This window comes from Saccopteryx leptura, chromosome 4, assembly GCF_036850995.1.
Source record: "Saccopteryx leptura isolate mSacLep1 chromosome 4, mSacLep1_pri_phased_curated, whole genome shotgun sequence".
NCBI lineage: Eukaryota > Metazoa > Chordata > Mammalia > Chiroptera > Emballonuridae > Saccopteryx > Saccopteryx leptura.
In genome coordinates this window covers 45,705,529-45,714,768 of record NC_089506.1, presented here as the reverse complement: position 1 = coordinate 45,714,768, position 9,240 = coordinate 45,705,529, and positions in this window count along the sequence as shown.

The following is a 9,240-nucleotide window of genomic DNA, read 5'->3' as shown; positions in this document are numbered from 1 at the left end:
GTCTGCATGGGCCCCAGATGTCTGAATTTCTGACAAGCTGAGAATTGAGGGTGATAATGCTAACTCAGGGACCACACTTTGAGTATCAAGGCTTTAGAATACCAATGCCAGGGTGACAGCAATGATCAAAACTGGTGAAATTGAATTTACTGGTCACAAATGAAAGAGGCATTTACAGAACAACTCAATATGGAAAATTAATCTTTTGCATATTGAGTAGACAAGAGCTGTTGTCAGTAAAGTGGGCCATCAAGCAGAAGCATGAATGGAGTCAAAAGTCCCAGCTGCTGGGGGCATAGGGATGTTGTCCCTTTAATCTGGGATTCAGCTGCTGGGAAAACCCTGAGCCATCTTAGACTTGACGGTGATTCTCACTCACTGTTGAGGCAGTTCCTGTCGCAGGAGTGCCTTCTCAGCTGTCAGGCTCCGCTGCCTGCCTTATCCTGTGTGGGTGGGCTGCCGTTCACTCTATCTGGCTCGCTGCCAGTCCTTGGAAGATCCTCCTGTCTCTCTCATCGCCCTTTCCACTCCCACAGCTATATGATTAGCTAGGTAATTCCCAGAAGGGTTCTCCACACGATGACTTGGCCCTGCCCTGCGGGCCCTCTCCAAGCATCTCCTGGGACTGACCTCTGACCCACTTCTTGGCTCAGTTGCCAGTGGGCCTTGAGTCAATGAGCTAAAAGCGCCCCCTGCTGCTGCTCCTGGGCTCCTATCAGGGCTAGCACTCCCTCAGAGCCCGGGTGAGGCTGAGCGCAGAACTGCGGAATCCAGAGCCTGACCCATCTGTAGTCTTGAGCAGTTTTCAAAGCAGCTGCTCTGCTTTAACGTCAAACATTACTGAGAATCCAAAAGCTGGTCCAGGACCTACCCACAAACAAGCCAGCTCCAGTCTGCAAAGGGAATTTTGAGTTGCGTAGGTTGGAGGGAGCAATTTGGTGTTTCCCAGGGTGGCCTTCAGGTTCTGGCCACACTGTTTTTAGCCTTTTGTCCACACTCCTGGAATAAGGAGAAAGCGGAGAGCAGATAGCAGGCTCAGAACTAAGCTCTTCTCAAATTTCAGAAGGCTTGCTAAGGAGATTTGAGGCTCCCAGGGGCAAAATGCTTTGCATATAGACAACTTGCAAATGAGCAGTCTGTTTGACTAGACAGAGTGCTACAGTTCTGGTTTTAAAAATGTGCCAACACATTTCTAATTTTCACATTGTTTTTACATAAATTTGCACATTAGGCTCAAGAGGCCTTACATTCAAGTATTGGAATGATTCACAGTTAATTAATTTCTTTAACTTCAGCTGCATGTAAATGCATGCATCAGACCAGGATATATGGAAAATATCTGAATATGTTAAAAAGATTATTTTTAATTACAACACAGTATCAGGGGACAGATACACTCCTGAGTGGGTCATCAGGAGGTCGGGGTTTGATTTCCATTGTCATCTTTCTCAATCTTTTCTGCTCAGTTTCCTCATGTACTAGACTAGACTCAAGTACAGGCCATGTTTAAGGAATTAGCAGCAAATTTCTGCTCTTGCCCTGCTGGGTACAGACACAGCAAGTTGTGGGTCAATTTGACCTCTCAGGCTTCCTTATTGTTTCTGTGTCTCACTAAGGAGGAATAAGGGTTTAATAGCTTTTCGAAGTGTTTGCCCTGAAGCTCACAGGATAAAGGAAGAGCTTTCTGTTTTCTATTGTGTTCCATCAGGGATGGCTCTGCTCAGATCAGCAGTCATTTGGGATTTGAATGATTCCATTGAACATTTCCCTGTGACTGAAATGATCTCTCCTTTTTCCTTTTCCTTCTTATTGACTGAACTTTTACAGAGCCTAAAATTCCCACAAATAGAGTTATTATTTGATGTCTCCACTGACCTTCTGAGAGGCAAAAATACCCTGGGGAGAATAGTCTACGAATGACTAGCTGTCCATTTATCTGAGTGGCATTAAAGGAAAGAGGCAGCAAAGTATTAAAGAGAGAAGTGGTGTTTAAAGAAGGATTTAACTTTTACTGAATGCAGGAAGTACTGGATTTGGATTCAAAAGATAGAAATTCTAGGTCTACTTCATTAAAAAAATTCTATGCCAACTGTTGAGGCTTTTATGAATAAATGTGAAGCATTAAAAAAGTATGGAGGATGGTATAACCACTTTCAAAAACTATTACAGCTAATTATATATATACATCCCTTAAGACCCAGACATTCTAGTCCTAGGTAAAGATCTAAACAAATCCATAACTTGAGTTTTCAGAAAGACAAAAACTAGAATATTCATAGTTTTAATGTTGAATAAAACCAGGTGTTAGACCTTGATCCCTGAGTTCATCTAAGGAAAGGATTCAGAGCCAAGGAACTCAAATGCAAGCATATGCTTATTTAGAAAGTCACAGAGATAGAAGAGCGAGTCCTGGAAGAAGCGAGCCAGCTAGGCTGTGTGGACTCAGGAAACAAGTTGTGGAGGCAAAAGAAGAGCCCTTGGAGCTTAGGGGAGAAAAAAGCAATGAAAAGGAGGAAGGAGAGGGGGAAAGGAATGGGTGTGATAAAGAGAGAGAGGGAGAGAGAAAGAAAGAGAGAGAGAGAGAGAGAAAGAAAGTATGCATTGGGTCCTTCATCTTAAGGGCTTATGTCTGGAGGTCTCAGGGGAGGATCTCATCAGCTTTCCAGGAGTGTCTCCTCAGAGGATCATGGTCTCTACTGATTGGTAGATGCTGGAGTAAGGGAACATTAGTCATTGCTGCTGGTCCTGATGGCAGCCATGGTGCCCCCATGCTTGGCCTTACTGCTTTTCTGGCCCTGAAGCTGAAACACAGTGGGACCAAGATGTTATCACAAATTTGACTGTCTCTGTGGTCAACAGACCTGAGGCTTTGATCCTAAGATTATTTGAAGTGGGTCAGAGCTTCGTTTTCTCGAGAACTTACTGCTTAAGGGAGAGTGGCCATGCAAGGGCTTGCATGAGACTTTTCTCTGGACCCCTGGTACCTCCACAGCAGGTCTTCCACATGACTAGTAACATGCCAGGAGAGGAAGGGTCAGGGGAAAGTCTAAATTGCATGACCAACCAAATGCACAGGGAGGAAAGGTCACCCAAGGGGCAAAGTCCCTCCTACAAACCTTGTTTGCCTGTTGCTAGGAATTGGGGGCTTTCCACTTTGGTGACCTTCCATACCTAGCTTATCATTTTTATTCTATTCATTTCTGTCTATCTGCCTACTATATCAATAGTAACCCCATTCATAGTAAGGCTAAACTGGAAACTACCCAAATGTCCATCAAGAACAGAATGGGTAAATATATTGCAGTCTATTCACACAGTATAATTCTATACATAAATTAGGATGAATGATCTACAAAGACAAAGTTAATGTTGAGTGAAAGAAGCTCAACACACAAGAGCATATATAAAAACAGACAAAGCTAATCTATGGCGTTGGAAGTTGGGATGGTCTTTATTCTTGGAATGTAAGAGAGAAAGAGACTGAAAGGGTCACAAGTATGCCATACTTCAATATAAGTTTAACACACACACACACACACACACACACACACACACACACACCTGGTTTAATAAGAACAGACTGGGCAAAGATATATATTCTGGCCGAGGGAAGGTAAGAGACAGAAAGATAACAGGAGACTTGAGAAGATGGCATGGGAGAAACTGCAGTAGGAGCGGGATGCGAGGGGAGGGAAAGATGAGGAGGGAGCGTGGAAGATGAATATTTTGACTTAGCCATTTTAACAAGGGTTGGTTCTATTACCTGGCCTATGGCTTAGTAATTTTGTTGTCAAACATTTTTAAATGTCTAAAAACATTAATCCCTGTAAATCTTTAATAAGGTACATTTTGATTAATCATTTCTAGATAAACTTTCAAGCAAATCCTCCTAACAGAAGCCAATGTTTGTGTCCTTTATGGTTCACTAGTAACCCATAAACTTAAAGTGGAAAATTGATTTATAGGTTTCGCTAGCCTCTCCAGCAGCCTGTTGTGAACTTGATACATTTTTAGTTACTTACATTTTTGAGTTTCTATTTAGAAACTTGATGAGTAATAAATTTCTAGGAGTTCCTGACATGCCTGTGTAGACTGTATTATTGCTTTCAACTTAATTGCTTCCTACTCTCTTGTGAGTGGATTATATAGCCATACCTGTTGCAGTTGACTTGCAGTGCTTCCCTGGTGAAGGAGCATACCTTAAGCATGGGTGTCAAAGCTATGAGGATTGCTTTGGCCAAGTAAATGTTAGTAAGAGTGAAGTGATGGGCACGGCACTTCTGAGCAGAAACTCTTGAGTCATTGTGTGTTTGCACCCCATTTTCCCCCACTCCCCTTTTCCTTTTGCCATGGGAATGGCAAGTTCTAGGTAAGAGCTGATCCTTCATCTGTTCTAGGAATGAGAAGACACAGGAAACAGATCGACATCCTTTATCTGTTCTAGGAATGAAAAGACACAGAGAATAGATTGACAGCTGCCTACAGCCAGTAGAGAATAATAGTTTATGACAGGGGTCCCCAAACTACGGCCCGCAGGACACATGCGGCCCCCTGAGGCCATCTATCCGGCCCCCGCCGCACTTCCGGAAGGGGCACCTCTTTCATTGGTGGTCAGTGAGAGGAGCCTAGTTCCTACTGAAATACTGGTCAGTTTGTTGATTTAAATTTACTTGGTCTTTATTTTAAATATTGTATTTGTCCCCGTTTTGTTTTTGTTTTTTTTTTTTTTACTTTAAAATAAGATATGTGCAGTGTGCATAGGGATTTATTCATAGTTTTTTTTTTATAGTCCGGCCCTCCAATGGTCTGAGGGACAGTGAACTGGTCCCCTGTGTAAAAAGTTTGGGGACCCCTGGTTTATGACATGGTGAGGAATGTAAGATCACCCCCATTTTACAGATGAAGTAACTGAGGCTTGGAGGAATTGAGCCATTTGTGCAAGATCACACAAGCAGTATGTGGAAGACCTGGGAGTATCATCTCCAATTTTTAAAAAATTTTTTTTTGTGATGGAGTGGGATGTTCCTCAGAGTCTTGGATCCATTTGGGCAAGGGTTGGTATTAATCAGACACTAAGTGACAGACACGAAGTGGCAGGAAACAAAGGTGAGGACAGATTCTTAGATACTTGAGTGACATGTGAAAAAATTTGGACTTCTTCCTACATAGGAAGAAGCTGATCCTTCATCACAATGGAATTGAGGAGCAGAAATAAATCTGAGGTGATACCGTATTTTTCGCCCCATAAGACGCACCTGAGCATAAGACGCACCTAGGGTTTTAAGGAGGAAAATAAGAAAAATAATATTCTGAAGCAAATGATGTGCTCAAATATTTAATAAAATATACTACAATAATATTTCAGCAATGTAAACTCAACAGCAGTATTAATAACCATCAGCAGTGTTATTATATTAACAAATGAGAAGAGATTTTTAATGTTCAAATACTCTTCTAGTTGTCTGGGAACACGCAGCAGTGAAAAAAAAAATGAACATTTGCTCCATAAGATACACGGGCATTTTCCCCTCCACTTTGGGGGGAAAAAGTGGGTCTTATGGAGCAAAAAATATGGTAATTAAAATTAGAAACAAAGAATGATTGAGAACTAATTGCCTTGTTAAGGCAGAAGGAATCAAAGATAGATTTAAATTTCAAGTTGCAGTTTGATAAGCCTGCCTTGTCCTTGATAAAGCACAAGGAAATAGGCTTGCAGTAAGTAAAAAAGACAAGTAAGGCCAGTCATGGGGGGGGGGGGGGTACATGTTTAATATGAGTTACTTTTGGGACATTTAGGTAGAGATAGCTCATTAAACAGTAGTTTATAATTTAAATTTGACTTCTTAATTTTTGCAGCTGATACATATTTATGATAAAAGATTTAATTAATGCAAGCAGGTTTGAAGAAGAAAGTAAAAATATGTCCAAATCCCAGATGCCAGAAACGACCTTTGTTAATATTGAGTGTTACTCTAGATCTGTTTCTGCGCAGATCAACAGAGAGAAGTGTAAGGTCTTTCTGTGTGCATAGAAAAGTTTACAAAAATGAGATTATGTATGCATACTCTTGTAAAAATTAAATTGTGTTAAAAATATTTTATGTGCTTAATAAAAAAGTATCGAATAAAGGAATTATAGAACTTCTGATAAATATTGAGAGGATAGTATGTAAAACATAGGATATTGAATGCATTTAAAAACACCTCGAGTTTTACGCAATTTTGACTCAGTAGAATAAAAGATAAGAAAATTAGCATTCTTACATTTTCCCCTTCCTGACTTCCAACTTTCTAATTGTATTAGTTCATATATGCTGAGCACCAACTATGAGCCAGGGAGGATTCTAGATGTTTGAGATACCTCAGTGAATAAAATGGAAACAAAACTGGATTCTTACCCTGTGGAGTTGATATTATTTTCCGAGAGAGATAGAAATTAAATGATGAAGGGAAATTATAATAACTTAATGAATAAAAAATAAGTAAAAATAGAACAAAGGGTAAGAAGGAGCAAAAGTGTCAGGTATGGGAGTGAGAGAAGAAGGTTGTATTCTTAACTAATTCATCATAAAGGCAAGATTGTAGAAAAGAGGGAGTGGAGTGAGTTGTCTGACATAACTGGTTTAGGCACTGAAAAGCTAGATTAATTTCTTAGGGGCATGTCTGACAGTCGTAGGAACAGTGAGGAGCACAAGACTGCTGGGATGGAGTGAGTGGAGAGGAGAGGAATAGAAGAGGACAGATGTGTACAGAATGGCAGAGCCAATCAAATAGAGCCCGATAGACTACTGTAATGACTTTGGCTTATATTCAAAGTGAAATGGGAGCCATTATGAGTTACAACATCCTTTATTTCAGTAAAATTATTGTAATATTTATATTCTGCTTCATAATTATAATTTTCATAAATGTTTAGTTTTATAAAATGAATTTAGTGGTTACTATCAATCATTCTATATTTCTGTTTTAGTTTTCTAATGCTGTAAAACAAAATATCCTAAAACATAGTGATTTAATACAATAATCATGCCATTATCTTCCATGACTCCGTGGGTTGACTAGAACATATAACACGGCCCATTTACATGATGGCTGTTGATGCTGGCTGCTGGCTGGAAGCTCAGTAGAGCTACCAACTGGGGCAGCTATACGTTGTCTCTCCATATGGCTAAGGATTCTCACAGCATGATGCTTAGAAAGAACATCCCAAAACTTTCTAGTTTTTTTAAAGTCAAGATCTGGAACTGGTACAGTGCCATTTCTACAGAAGATTCCAGTAGGGGAACCCCCCCCCCAAAAAAAAGGTATATTTTTCATTGGGGAGAATGATAAAAATAATTGTGGTCAATTTTAATTAAAATTTTTGATTTTCTTTTTATTTATACCTGTATTTTATTGATTAGTTTCATATAGAAAGGGTCATGGCCTTTGCACTCCTTGTTCTTTCCTGTTTAAAAATGTTTATCTTTTTGCCTTTCTAGTGGAATAAAAATTTTACTAAGGAACATATTCTTGTTTCGTATTTCTTCGGACTTTGATGGACATTGCTGTGTGGTCTTCTGGCATTGAATGTTGCTGTGGAAAAGTTTGAGACTGGCTTATATTTTTCCTCCTTATAAGTAGTAAATTTTTATCCTGCCTGAATACTAGAAAAATTTATTCTTGTCTTTGAAGTTCAGAAATCTAATCAGAACATCTAGGTTGGTCATATTGTATCAACGTATCTTAGAACATTATTTGCTTAGATTCAAATATTCCTCTTTTTGTCAAGAAAGTTTCCTTATAGTTTATCTCTGAATACTTTCTTTGTTTCATATTTTAACTTTTATATTTAAGAAAAAATTATTTAATTTAGAATAACTGTCTTGGCACTCCATTTCTGTTATTTACTCTCCAATTAAAATAAATATTTCCCCACTTCTTTTTCATTTATAGTGATTATCTCAAGTATTTTATCTGTTTGATTCCTTGTCATTTTCAAATTATTTTTTTATTATGGAAATAATATATTTTTGTCCTCAAATTGTTTACTTAATTCTGTAATGTACAGTTTCATTCAATTCTGTATTTTCTGTCATTTATTTTATTGAATTTATTTCAGTTATTCTACAGTGGAAAGTACAGGCAATTTCTTTCTGTTCCTTGAGTTAAGTTTTCTTCTAGAGTAGGTTCTTTTTTTTTATGTTTTTTTTTTGTTGTTGTTTTTAAATTTAAAATTTTAAATTTTTTTAATGGGGTGACATCAGTAAATCAGGATACATATATTCAAAGATAACATGTCCAGTTTATCTTGTCGTTCAATTATATTGCATAACCATCACCCAAAGTCAGATTGTCCTCTGTCACCTTCTATCTAGTTCTCTTTGTGCCCCTCCCCCTCCCCCTTCCCTCTCCCTCTCCCCCCTCCCCCTGTAACCACCACACTCTTATCAATGTCTCTTGGTCTCACTTTTATGTCCCATCTACTTATGGAATAATGCAGTTCCTAGTTTGTTCTGATTTACTTATTTCACTTCGTATAATGTTATCAAGATCCCACCATTTTGCTGTAAATGATCCGATGTCATCATTTCTTATGGCTGAGTAGTATTCCATAGTGTATATGTGCCACATCTTCTTTATCCAGTCATCTATTGATGGGCTTTTTGGTTGTTTCCATGTCCTGGCCACTGTGAACAATGCCGCAATGAACATGGGGCTGCATGTGTCTTTACGTATCAATGTTTCTGAGTTTTTGGGGTATATACCCAGTAGAAGGATTGCTAGGTCATAAGGTAGTTCTATTTTCAGTTTTTTGAGGAACCACCATACTTTCTTCCATAATGGTTGTACTACTTTACATTCCCACCAACAGTGGATGAGGTTTCCTTTTTCTCCACAGCCTCTCCAACATTTGCTATTACCTGTCTTGTTAATAATAGCTAATCTAACAGGTGTGAGGTGGAATCTCATTGCAGTTTTGATTTGCATTTCTCTAATAACTAAAGAAGATGATCATCTTTTCATATATCTGTTGGCTATTTGTATTTCTTCCTGGGAGAAGTGTCTGTTCATATCCTCTTCCCATTTTTTTTATTGGATTGTTTGTTTGTTTGTTGTTGAGTTTTATGAGTTCTTTGTATATTTTGGATATTAGGCCCTTATCTGAGCAGGTGTTTAAAAATATCATTTCCCATTTAGTTGGCTGTCTGTTTATCTTGTTATCAGTTTCTCTTGCTGAGCAAAAACTTCTTAGTCTGAT